The sequence below is a fragment of the Nomascus leucogenys genome, chromosome 12, assembly GCF_006542625.1.
Source record: "Nomascus leucogenys isolate Asia chromosome 12, Asia_NLE_v1, whole genome shotgun sequence".
NCBI classification, from domain to species: Eukaryota; Metazoa; Chordata; class Mammalia; order Primates; family Hylobatidae; genus Nomascus; species Nomascus leucogenys.
The window spans coordinates 4997122-5011559 of record NC_044392.1 but is presented as its reverse complement, the minus strand read 5'-3'; positions in this window follow the sequence as shown (position 1 = coordinate 5011559).

Here is a 14438-nt window from a genome sequence, read left to right as displayed (position 1 = left end):
ATCACGCCATTGTACTCCAGCCTGGGCGACAAGAGTGAAACTCCATCTCAAAAAAACAAAAAACAAAAAAAAAAAACAAAAAAACTTGGATTGATAAGCCCTGCCTCTAGAGTTTTCGATTCAGTAGGTGTTGGGTGGGACCCAAAAATGTGCATTTCTAACAAGTTTCCAGATAAGGCTGATAATGCTGCCAATCTGGGGACTATGAGAATTACTGCTCTACATACGAAGTAGAGGTGAAGAACAAAGACTCTGGAGCCAGACTGTCTCGGTTTCAATACTGGCCCTGCATTTACTTACTAGACATGTAATATTAGGCACATTATTTAACTTCTCTGTGTCTCAATTTCCTCCTCTGTAAAATGGCAGTGGTAATAGTACCTACCTCATTTGGCTGTTGTGAAGATTAAATGAGTTAATATATAAAAACACTTCAGTGGCCAGGCGCAGTGGCTCACGCCTGTAATCTCAGCACTTTGGGAGACCAAGGCGGGCAGATCACCTGAGGTCAGGAGTTCGAGACCAGCCTGGCCAACATGGTGAAACCCCATCTATACTAAAAATACAAAAATTAGCTGAGCATAATGGCACACGCTTGTAGTCCCAGCTCCTCAGGAGGCTGAGGCACAAGAATCGCTTGAACCCAGGAGGCAGAGGTTGCAGTGAGCCAAGATCATGCCACTGTACTCCAGCCTGGGCGACAAAGCAAGACTCCATCTCAAAAAACAAAAAACAAAACGAAACAAAAACACTTTAGAACAGTGCCTGAAAAGAATGCAAGCAAAGTATCAGCTGCTATCATAATCATTACTTGCCTCTCACACTATATTCTTTTTTTGAGACAGGGTCTTACTCTGTTGCCCAGGCTGTAGTGCAGTTGCACAATCTGGACTCTGCAATCTCCACCTCTCAGGCGCAAGTAATTCTCCCACCTCAGTCTCCTGAGTCGCTGAGACTACAGGCACATGCCACCACGCCTGACTTTTTATTTATTTATTTACTTACTCATTGTAGAGATGAGGGTCTTGCTATATTGCCCAGGCTGGTCTTGAACTCCTGGGCTCAAGCAATCCCCCTGCCTCAGCCTCCCAAAGACTCTTCTTATGGAATGCTGAGGTCCCAGCTCAGTTACACTAGGGCAAAGGTCCCAGCTCAGTTACACCAGGGCAAAGGTGAGCTACCACACCTGGCTCCACACTACAAGTTCCTTAAAAACAGGGACAATATCAGATGCATTGCTGTCCTCCTTTAGTGCTTGGCACAAGCTGTGCCTAGAATGATCAGTAAATTTAGGTTTACCTGAATCAACAAGATGGCATCAAAAAGCACTCAGAAAAACTCTCTCAAAAAACTCTCAAAGGTCTCAGAAAGACCTCTGCCCTGATGTAATTGAGCTGGAACCTCAGCATTCCATAAGAAGAGTCTGACTCCCCTATTCTAAATACTCAACCTCATACTTAACTTCATGCAAAGGCAGTAGTCACTATTCTGACCCATCTCCAAAGTGGCTAGTGAAGTCAAGCCTGGCCCCAGCCTCTTAAAGTCTTTCTGCAGAGTGCACCTATAATCAGGGAATTCACTCTCAGCTAGGCAAAGTGGCAGAGTAAAATGGAAATCCAGATAGTATTTTGCTTTTTTTTTTTCTTTTTGAGACAGAGTCTCACTCTGTCGCCCAGGCTGGAGTGCAGGGGTGCAATCTTGGGTCACTGTAGCCTCCACCTCCCAGGTTCAAGCAATTCTCGTGCCTCCGCCTCCCGAGTAGCTGGGGTGACAGGCACATGCCACCATACCCAGCTAATTTTTGCGCCATGTTGGCCAGGCTGGTCTCAAACTCCTGACCTCAGGTGATCCGCCCACCTCGGCCTCCCAAAATGCTGGGATTACAGGCGTGAGCCACTGCGCCCAGCTGCATTTTACTTTTTTTTTTTTTTTTTTTTTTTTTTTTGAGACAGAGTTTTGCTCTCGTTGCCCAGGCTGGAGTGCAATGGCGTGATCTTGGCTCACAGTAACTTCTGCCTCCCGGGTTCAAGCGATTCTCCTGCCTCAGCCTCCCGAGTAGCTGGGATTACAGGCATGCACCACCATACCCGGCTAATTTTGTATTTTTAGTAGAAACGGGGTTTCTCCATGTTGGTCAGGCTGGTCTCAAACTCCCGACCTCAGGTGATCCACCCGCCTCGGCCTCCCAAAGTGCTGGGATTATAGGCATAAGCCACCGTGCTCAGCCCCTGCATTTTACTTTTTTATGCTGATAAACTTCTTTCAGTAATCCCTGATATATGTTCCACCAAACCTATTGGCTCCTTCTGTTTCCATTTCATCCTTGCATCTCAGTCCATAGCTAACTCACACCTAAGGGCCTCTGCTGTGTGGGCCAGAGTCTTCTACCTAGATATCTTCTCTATACGAAGAATTTCCTGGAGCCAATATAATAAGAATGGCCTGAGAAAACTTTGCATCCCCATCTACATTTTCCTCTTTTTCATATTAAAAAAAAAAACCTAAGGAAAAAAAGAAATCAATGTAGTATAATTAACAGATTAAATAGAAGGATTAAAAAAATAAGCAAAAATCTGTACAATTCACTGCTGGTACCAGTAATAACTAATTAGAAACTATATGATAAAAAATCCAATTCAAAATTCTTGGAAATAAACTTCATGAGATGTTTGTGATTTGTATGAGAAAATCTATAAGAACCAATAAGAAGACATACAAAATAACCTGAGTTAAGAAGAGAAAGAGGCCGAGTTCCTGGACAGAAAATAATGTAATATTGGACATTTGCTACTCCAGCCTCCAAGTTCTGAGGATGAGCATCAGGTATCCCTACCCATCCCTATGTAGTGTGCCCCAGAAATTCAAAGATACAAGGATGTAACTGAGCCAGTCCATAGCGCTAAGAAGAAACAAATACATATATCAGTGCTGTCCAACAGGAGTATCATATGAGCTAAATATGTAATTTTAGAATTTCTTTTAGCTACATTATAAAAATTAAAAAGGAGCCGGGCGTGGTGGCTCACACCTGTAATCCCGGCACTGTGGGAGGCCGAGCCGGGAGGATCATGAGGTCAGGAGATCGAGACCATCCTGGCTAACAAGTTGAAACCCTATCTCTACTAAAAATACAAAAAAAATTAGCCGGGCATGGTGGCGGGTGCCTAAAGTCCCAGCTACTCAGGAGGCTGAGACAGGAGAATGGCGTGAATCCGGGAGGCAGAGATTGCAGTGAGCCAAGACCGCACCACTGCACTCCAGCCTGGGCTACAGAGCGAGACTCCATCTCAAAAAATAAATAAATAAATAAAGATAAAAAGGAAATGGGTGAAATTAATTTTAGTAATACATTTAACCCCCCAAATCAACATATCAGTATAAAAATTACTAATATTGGGCCGGGCGCAGTGGCTCACCCCTGTAATCCCAGCACTTTGGGAAGCTGAGGTGGGCAGATCATGAGGTCAGGAGTTCAGGACCAGCCTGGCCAATATGGTGAAACCCCATCTCTACTAAAAATACAAAAATTAGCCGGGCATGGTGGCGCTCGCCTGCTACTCAGCTACTCGGGAGGCTGAGGCAGGAGAATCGCTTGAACTCGGGGGCAGAGGTTGCAGTAAGCCGAGATCATGCCACTGAACTCCAGCCTGGGTGACAGAGCAATACTCCGTCTCAAAAAGAAAAATTACTAATATTTTATATTTTTATGTAAGTCTGAAATTCAGTGTGTATTTTACACATAACACATCTCAATTCAGACTAGCCACATTTCAAATGCTTAATACATGTGGTTAGTGGCTACTGTACTGGACAGTATAGATGATAATTGCAATGAAACTTTAAGTGTAATGACAGAGGCACATGGGTGACATGGGAACTAAGAGGAGGTATGTCTAATCTAGTCTGGGATAATCAGGGTAGGTTACATAGAAGAGATATCTACTTAAACAGGCCTGTGAGGATGAGCAGGAATTAGCCAGGCAAAGGAAAGATGGGAGAAAGCTGTACTAAGCAGCATTAACAGAAAGTATGAAGTGAGAAATAGCACATTACACCAGGAACTATCAGTAGTAATATTCTTGCATAAAAATGGAAGCAAGAAGCAGTGAGAAAAGAAGCTAGAGAAGTATACCATCACGAAATCTGCCCATTCGCTCCCTAGCCCAAGCCAGAGGAAAGGCAGCAAAGGTGACAGGAGGAGCTGTCCCTGGTTCTGACACTCTATGCAGATTCACAGTTCAGTTTCACCCAGCCTGAAACCGAACTGACCCAGATCAAGCCTATTTTCCTGCATCTTCTCTAGCATACATGAAGGCCCCAAAACCCTAAACTTGGCCTGGCAGAACAGGAAAGCCTAGCAGCTTTGGACAGCCTGCCCTGGATGAGCACAGGCAATAGAGTGAGTTCCCTCTCTACAAAAAAATACAAAAATTAGCCAGGTGTGGAGAAGCATGCCTGTAGTCCCAGCTACTCAGGAGGCTGAGGCAGGAGGATCACTTAAGCCCAGCCCAGGTGGTCGAGGCTGCAGTGAACCATCAACACACCACTGCATTCCAGCCTGGGGGACACAGCCAAAGCCTGTCTCTTAAAAAACAAAATTCTCTATAGCATGCAATACTGTTTGATAGCATTTTACCCACAGTAGAACTTCCCTCAAAATTGGAGTCAATCCTCTCAAACACTGTCACTGCCATATCAACTAGGTTTATGCAATATTGTAAATATATTGTTGACATTTCAACAATGTTCATAGCACTTTCACCAGTCAATTTCAACTCAAGAAATCACTTTCTTTGTTCATCCATAAGAAGGATTTACAGCCGGGCACAGCGGCTCACACCTGTAATCCCAGCACTTTGGGAGGCCGAGGCAGGTGGATCACGAGGTCTGGAGATCAAGACCATCCTGGCTAACACGGTGAAACCCGGTCTCTACTAAAAATACGAAAAACTAGCTGGGCATGGTGGCGACTGCCTGTAGTCCCAGCTACTCAGGAGGCTGAGGCAGGAGAATGGTGTGAACCCAGTAGGCGGAGCTTGCAGTGAGCCGAGATCGCACCACTGTACTCCAGCCTGGGCAACAGAGTGAGACTCCATTTCAAAAAAAAACAAAAAACCAAAAACAAACAAACAAACAAAAAGAAGGATTTCCTCATCTGTTCAAGTTTTATCATGAGATTTGAGCAATTCAGTCACATATTCAGGCTCCACTTCTGATTCTAGTTCTCTTGCTGTTTCCACCACATCTGCAATTACCTCCTCCACTGATGTCTTGAAACCCTCAAAGTCATCCATGACAGTTGGAATCAATGTCTTCCAAACTCTTATTTTTGTTGATATTTGGACCTCCTCCCATGAATTATGAATGTTCTTAATGGCATCTAAAATGCTGAATTCTTTCCAGAAGTTTTTCAATTTACTTTGCCCAGATCCATTATGGGAATCATTGTATATGGAATGTATTTCTTAAATAATGACTTAAAAGTTGAAATTACTCCCGGATCCATAGGCTACAGAATGGATGTTGTATAAGTAGGTATGAAAGCAACATTATTCTCCTTGTACAACTCCATCAGAACTCTTGGGTGACGGGGTGCACTGTCAAGGAGCAGTAATATTTTGAAAGAACTCTTTTTTTCTGAGCAGTAGATCTAAAGAATGTACTTAAAATATTCAGTAAACCAGCTGGGCGCGGTGGCTCATGCCTGTAATCCCAGCACTTTGAGAGGCCAAGGCAGGCAGATCACCAGGTCAGGAGTTCAAGGCCAGCCTGACCAACATAGTGAAAACCCATCTCTACTAAAAATACACAAATTAACCGTGCATGGTGGCATGCACCTTTAATCCTAGCTACTCAGGAGGCTGAGGCAGGAGAATCACTTGACCCCAGGAGGCGGAGGTTGCAGTGAGCCAAGATCCCACCACTGCACTCCAGCCTGGGTGATAGAGCAAGACTCTGTCTCAAAAACTAAATAAATAAGTCAGTAAACCATGCTGAAAAAAAAAAATGTGCTGTCATCCAGGCTTTGTTGTTCCACTTATAGAGCACAGGCAGAGTAGACACAGCATAATTCTTAAAGGCTCTAGGCTTTTCATATTGGTAACGGAGCACTGGTTTCAATTTAAAGTCACCAGCTACATTAGACCCTAATAAAAGAGTAAGCCTGTGCTTTGAAGCTTTGAAGCCAGGCATTGATTTCTCTCTAGCTATGAAAGTTCTAGATGGCATCTTCTTCCAACAGAAGGCTGTTTCATCTACATTGAAACTCTGTTGTTCAGTGTAGCCACTCTCATCAATTATTTTAGTTAGATCTTCTGGCTAATTTGCTGCAGCTTCTACATAAGCACCTTCTACTTTTATGTTATGGAGATGGCTTCTTTCCTTAAACCTCATGAACCAATCTCTGCTAGCTTCAAACTTTTCTTCTGTAGCTACCTTACCTCTGTTGGCATTCACAGAATTGAAGAGAGTTAGGGCCTTGCTCTGGATTAGGTTTTGGCTTAAGGGAATGTTATGGCTGGTTTGATCTTCTTTCCAGATCACTAAAACTTTCTCCATATCAGATAAGGTTATTTTGCTTCTTACTATTCATATGTTCACTGGATTAGCACTCTTAATTTCCTTAAGAACTTTTCCTTTGCATTGACAATTTGGTTGGTTGTGTGGTGCAACAGGCCTAGCTTTTGGCCTGTCTCAGCTTTCTAAATCTCTTCCTCACTAAGCTTAATCATCTCTAGCTTTTGACTTAAAGCAAGAGATGTGCAACTCCTCCTTTCACTTGAACACTTACAGGCCATTGTAGGGTTATTAATTGGCCTACTTTCAGTATTGTTGTGTCTCAAGGAATAGGGAGGCCCAAGGAGAGGGAGAGAGATGGGGGAGTGGCCTGTCATGGAGCAGTTAGAATACACATGAGGTTGGGCACGTTGGCTCATGCCTATAATCCCAGCACTTTGGGAGGCCAAGGCAGGAGGATCACTTGAGTCCAGGAGTTTGAGACCAGCCTAGGCACTATAGTGAGACTCCATCTCTACAACAACAACAAAAAACTTTTAAATGAGCCAGGCATGGTGGTGCATGCCTGTAGTCCCAGCTACTCAGGAAGCTGAGGTGGGAGGATTGATTGAGCCCAGGAGGTCAAGGCTGCAGTGAGCCATGATCGTGCCTCTGCACTTCAGCAACCCCGGTGGCAGAATGAGACCCTGTCTCTAAAACAACAACAAAACTCATGACATTGATAGATCAAATTTGCCATCTTATTTGGCCATGGTTCATGGTGCCCCAAAACAATCGCAATAGTAACATCACAGGTCACTGCTTACAGATTGCCATACAGATACAGTAATAATGAAAACATTTGAAATATCATGAGATTTACAAAAATGTGAGAAAAAGACACAATTTGAGCACATGCTGTTGGAAAATTGGCACCAATAGACTTGCTTGATGTACAGTTGGTAAAAACATTCAATTTGTAAAAACAAAACAAAATAAAAAAAACACGGTATCTGCAAAGTGCAGTAAAGCAAAGCAGGATAAAACAAGGTATGCATATTTGATATAAGTGGTCAAGAAGTATGGAGGGATATTTGGAGAGCACTGAAGAAGCTGACAAGACTAGATTTGAAGCTTTCCTGCAATTAGGTAAAAAAAGGATTGCAAAAACATCACTTTGATCTAGGAAAAGTACTCTTTCACGAGAGAAGAGGTGAAGCTGATCGGGAAAACAGGCTTTTGAAAGAACTGTCAAGACAGACTGAAAAACCAGGAAGATTGATTGGTCATACCCCTAAGTTATACCACAGTGCTCTCAACAGACCAGAGGGGGCAACAAGGAACTGAAAGAGGAAATTTGCCTTTATTGAAAAAAGCTTATAGCTATGAAACCAAGAGTTGGTATGAAACAAAACAACTGAGGGACTATCACCACAATATAAGTTATCTCAACTCATCACCATCATCGAGATGAGTGAGATCTACTCTTGACCAATACAGCCCATTAAGAAGAGCTTCCAGGACATCCAGTGCTACCAGTGGTCTGAGGTATTAGAGTAAGCAATCAGTTTTGACATATCCAGTGCCCTGCTGCTAAGACCTAAGCCCCCTAATGTCCATACAGCTTCGTTATAAAACTTTTTTATATCAAAAAAAAAAGAGATTATTTTTTTAATGGGACAGAACTAAAATACTGGTCAACAGCATGTAAGTTGGGAGATGGGGTGACCAGAGCTAAAGTGTTCTAGAGGTCCTTGTACTGTTTAGGACAAGGATAAAGGTATTGATTAACTTTAGACTTTGGTAAGCATAGACAGTAATACTCCAATTAAAAAAAAAAAAAAAGTACCAGGGATGGTGGCACAATCCTGTAATCTTAGCTACTTGGGAAGCTGAGGTGGGAGGATCACCAGAGCCCTGAGTTCAAGACCAGCCTGGGCAAAATAGCAAGGCCCCTATCACACACACACACACACACACAAAATAAAAACTGAAAAGAACAGAAATAGACCAAGCATGGTGGCTCACACCTATAATCCTAGTGCTTTGGTGCTTTGGGAGACTGAGGTGGGAGAATCGCTTGAGGCCCGGAGTTCAAGACTAGCCTGGGCAACATACCAAGACTCTGTTTCTACAAAAAAATTAAAAAATTAGCTGGGCACAGTGGCACATCACTATAGTCCTAGCTTCTCGGGTGACTGAGGAAGGAGGATCACTTCAGCTCAGGAGTTTGAGGTTACAGTGAGCTATGATCACGTTACTGCCCTCCAGCCTGGGCGACAGAGCCACATCCTGTCTCTAAAAGAAAAAAAAAGAATAGAAATAAAATTTAAAAGAATAGAAATAAAACTTTCAAACCATTAGCTAAAATGGTTTAGCCAGGGATGAGTGTAAAGATTGGAGGCGAGGACCAGGTCGGAGTCGAGACCAGTGAACGTTCTAAAAAAAAAAAATAGCGGGGGGGGGGGGGGAGGGAGGCGAGGGGAGGGTGGGGGGGGGCGGGAGCGAGATGGCACGAGCTGGGCGAGGAGATCGTTCAAAAAAAAAAAAAAAAAAAAAAAAAGAGAAAAAAATTGAGTCGGGCCAGGCGCGGTGGCTCACGTCTGTAATCCCAGCACTTTGGGAGGCCAAGATGGGCAGATCACCTGAGGTCAGGAGTTCAAGACCAGCATGGTCAATGTGGTGAAACTTCGTCTCTACTAAAAATACAAAAATTAGCCGCGTGTGATGGCGCATGCCTGTAATCCCAGCTACTCAGGAGGCTAAGGCAGGAGAATCGCTGGAACTCGGGAGGCAGAGGCTGCAGTGAGCCGAGATCATGCCACTGTACTCCAGCCTGGGTGACAGAGCGAGACTACATCTCAAAAAACAAAACAAAAAAAAAGAAATTGAGTCAGTAGTTTAAAATCTTCCCACAAAAAATAAAATTCAAATGGTACAGGTGAGTTCTGCCAAATGTTCAAGGAATAACAGAACACTTCAGTCTTTTTTTTTTTTCTTCTGTGATTAAGTCTCGCTCTGTTGCCCAGGCTGGAGTGCAGTGGTACAATCTTGGCTCACTGCAAGCTCCGCCTCCCAGGTTCACACCATTCTCCTGCCTCAGCCTCCCAAGTAGCTGGGACTACAGGCGCGCACCACCACGCCCAGTTAATTTTTTTGTATTTTTAGTACAGATGGGGTTTCGCTGTGTTAGCCAGGATAGTCTCAATCTCCTGACCTTGTGATCCACCCACCTTGGCCTCCCAAAGTGCTGGGATTATAGGCGTGAGCCACCGCACCCAGCCAACAATTATTTTTTTTTAAGGCAAAAGTTATTTACAGCTATTTCACAGAAGAAGAAAAGGGCAAAAATCATTATTTATAGAGATGGAGTCTTACTATGTTGCCCAGGCTGGTCTTGAACTCCTGGACTCAAGTGATCCTCCCACCTTGGCCTCCTAAAGTGCTGAGATTGCAAGCATGGGCCACCACACCCAGACTAAAAATCATGTTTTTAAAGTTTAATTTTTTTTTTTTTTTGAGACAGAGTCTTGCTCTGTCGCCCAGGCTGGAGTGCAGTGGCACAATCTTGGTTCACTGCAACTTCCGCCTCCCGGGTTCAAGTGATTCTCCTGCCTCAGCCTCCCGAGTAGCTGGGACTACAAGCGTGCGCCACCATGCCCGGCTAATTTTTATATTTTTAATAGAGATAGGGTTTCATGTTGACCAGACTGGTCTTGAACTCCTGATCTCGGGTGACCCACCCACCTTGGCCTCCCAAAGTGCTGGGATTACAAGCACGAGCCACCTCACCCAGCCTAATCTCATTATTTATAAGGAAAATACAAAGACCACAATGAGACATCAATTTCACCCACTAAATCAGGCAAAAGTTAAGGAAGTAGAATAATGAGAACTATTAGATACTGTTGGTGAGAGTGTAAACTGGTACAACCAATAGACTCTTTGGTAAAGTTGAAGATGTGCACACCCTATAAAACAGCAATTCCACTACAGAAAATCTTCTGCATTGCCAAGAGGAGATAGGCACAAGAATGTTCTTAGCAGCACTGTTTGTAATAGCAAAATATTGAAAACTACACTAACTCCATCCATAATAGAACAGATAAATGAATTGTGATATACATAAATCTCAGAAACATGATACTGAGTGACAACAAACAAGCTGCAGAAGAATGCTTATGGTATGACTCTAATTTGTAAAATTCAAAACTATGCAAAAGTAAACTATGTGGTTTAAGGATACAAATATACATATTAAACAATACAGAAAAAGCAAGGGTAAACTCAAATGTCAAGATGGTAGTTACATCCCAGAGGGGAAAGAATGGGAATGGATTATGAAGTAGCACACAGAATATCTCAAAAGATAAAGGTAAAAAAACAAAATAAAGGTAAAAATAATATTCATATTCTCTCTCAGTAGGGAGGAGATAAAATGAATGGTGGATAATAGGTGTCTGTTCAAATACTCTCCTTTATAACATACATACGGCCGGGCGCGGTGGCTCATGCCTGTAATCCCAGCACTTTGGGAGGCCAAGGCAGGTGGATCATGAGGTCAAGAGATCGAGACCATCCTGCCTAACACGGTGAAACCCCGTCTCTACTAAAAATACAAAAAATTAGCCGGGCGTGGTGGCGGGCGCCTGTAGTCCCAGCTACTAGGGAGGCTGAGGCAGGAGAATGGCGTGAACCTGGGAGGCGGAGCTTGCAGTGGGTCGAGATGGCGCCACTGCACTCCAGCCTGGGCGACAGAGTGAGACTCCGTCTCAAAAAAAAAAAAAAAAACAACATACGTTATATTCTTTTTCTTAATTTTTTTTCTTTTTTTTGGAGACAAAGTCTCACTCAGGGGCCCAGGCTGGAGTGCAGTGGCCCGATCTCGGCTCACTGCAATCTCCGCCTCCCAGGTTCAAGAGATTCTCCTGCCTCAGCCTCCCGAGTAGCTGGGATTACAGGCAGCTGTCACCATGCCCAGCTAGTTTTTGTATTTTTAGTAGAGACAGGGTTTCACCATGTTGGCCGGGCTGGTCTCGAACTCCTGACCTCAAGTGATCTGCCCACCTCGGCCTCCCAAAGTGCTGGGATTACAGGCGTGAGCCACCGTGCTGGGCCGATCTTGTGTAATTTCTGAAAACACACAAATCCCCCTCACAGGTCTCGCATTTCTTAAGGTGGGCATTTTAGGGTCAGCAATGCCACTGAAGGGATTCGACTGACGAATCCTAAAACGAATACCAAATATTTTTAGATTTTCATTGTGCTTTAAAGGAAAGACCTCAGGGTTTGACGACAAAAAGACCTAGATTTGAATCCAAGCTCTAACAAGCAGTGTGACCTGAGATTAGTCAACCCCTTCAACAAAAACATGGACTCCCAGCCACAGGCGGAGGGGTACACGCAGGGCAGGAACGCTTGGGTGATAAATATGAGGTCCTTTCCCTCTAGAGTCCACGGTTTAAGAGAAGGCTGACAGGAAAAAAAATTAAATAAATAAAAATTAAAAATTAAAGAAAAATATATAGATATCTCCACAGCCTGCGTTCCCCGCCCTCTTGAGCCCATTTTCAACACAGCTACAAACTGCTGCTTTAAAATGCACACCGGATTAAATTACTTGCCTGAATATAGTCCTTCAATTGTTCCCCTATGTCCTCAGGATAAAAGGCTTCCCGAGTTCTGCGTGGGCCTCACGGGCTTCCCTCTCACGTGGCGTCCTCACAGGTCCACATTTGGCTCCACCCACGCCGTCACGCAACTGGCATCTGATTGGTGAGCGTGGAGGAAGAACTGAGCATGCGCGACCTAGCTCCTCCCTCCGTCCCTAAATTTAGATCCTGGAGTAGCTGAAAGTTTGAGTTCTTCCCCTTCCCAAGCCCCCAACTTCTATTAAGGCATAATTGACATTCGATAAACTGCACATGGCCGGGCGCAGTGGCTCTCGCCTCTAATCCCAACACTTTGGGAGGCGGAGGGGGGTGGGTCACCTGAGGTCAGGAGTTCGAGGCCAGCTTGACCAACATGGCGAAACCCTGTCTCTAGTAAAAATACAAAATTAGCCGGGCGTGGTGGCAGGCACTTGTAATCCCAGCTACTCGGGAGGCTGAGGCAGGAGAATCGCTTGAACCCAGGAGGCAGAGGTTGCAGTGAGCCGAGATCGCACCACTACACTCCAGCCTGGGCAACAAGAGTCAAACTAAAAATTAAAAAATAAAATAACTACACACGTTTAAAGTGTGCGGTCTGATGAGTTTTGAAACAAATATACACACATGAAACCTTCACAACAATCAATATAACGACCCTATTCATTCCCCGCCAAACTTTAATCCTGCCTCTTTGTTTCCTGCCTCTCTTCCCCCTCTGCCCTTCCCTCTGCAACTGCTAATCTCTTTTCTGTCGCCATAGATAAGTTTTCATTTTATAGTATTTTATATAACTGGAATAATTTGGGGGAGAGGGGGTCTGGCTTGTTCCACTCACTACCAGTATTTTGAGATTCACCCATGTTGTTGTGTAAATCAATAGTTCGTCTCCCTGGACCTGACCATCACTTTTCCCAACAAGAAAGGAAGAAAAAAAAGTTTGTTCCATTTTACGGCTGAGTGTGCTCCATTGTATGGATATATGACAATTTCTATATTCATTCACATGTTGATGGACATTTGGGTTGTTTTCAGCTTGATGCCATTACAAATGAAATTACTATGACCATTTGTCTATAAAAGTCTTTTAAACATTTCCTTTTTTTTTTTTTTTTTGGAGAAATGGCTCACTCTGTCACCCAGGCTAGAGTGGAGTGCAGTGGTGCCATCATAGCTCACTGCAGCTTGCAGCCTCGCCCTTCCAGTCTCAAGCCATCCTCCCACCTCAGCCTCCGGAGTAGCTGGGATCACACCACCACTCCCGGCTAATTTTTTTTTTTTTTTTCCTGTACAGATGGAGTCTTGCTATGTTGCCCAGGCTGGCCTTCAACTCCTGGCCTCAAGCATTGGCTTCCCAAAGTGCTGGGATTACAGATGTGAGCCACCATGCCCAGCAAGTCCCTAATCCATTTCCGGCGAATTTTTGTGTATGGTGAAAGGTAAAGATCAACGTTCAATTTTTTGCTCATGGCTATCCAATTGTTCCAGCATCATTTGTGGAAAGCATTGCCTCCATTAAATTGCCTTAGCACTTGTGTTGAAAATTAACTGGTTAGGTATGTCTGGGCCTATTTCTGGACTCTCTATTCTGTTCCGCATATCTCTTTATGCCAAATACCATACTGTCTTGATTACTGTGGCTATATAATAAATCTTGAGATCAGATAGTGTAAGGTAGTTACCTATTGATACATAACAAATTACTACAAATTTAGTGGCTTGGCCAGGTGCAGTCGCTCACACCTGTAATCCCAGCACTTTGGGAGGCTGAGGCAGGTGGATCACTCAAGGTCAGGAGTTTGAGACCAGCCTGGCCAACATGGAGAAACCCCGTCTCTACTAAAAATACAAAAATTTTTATATTTTTGTGTATATATATATATGTATATATATATATATATATACGATGGCTGACGCCTGTAATCCCAGCAGTTTGGGAGGCAGAGGCAGGCGGATCACGAGGTCAGGAGTTCGAGACCAGCTGGCCAATATGGTGAAACGCTATCCCTACTAAAAAAAATAAATAAATAAATATAAAAATTAGCCAGGCATGGTGGCACATGCCTGTAGTCCCAGCTACTTGGGAGGCTGAGGCAGAAGAATTGCTTGAACCTGGGAGGCGGAGATTGCAGTGAGCCGAGATTGCGCCACTGCACTCCAGCCTAGGTGACAGAGTGAGTTTCTGTCTCAACAATAAATAAATAAATAAATAATACAAAAATTAGCCGGGCATGGTGTCACAAGCCTGTAATGCCAGCTACTCGGGAGGCTGAGGCAGGAGAATCACTTGAACCT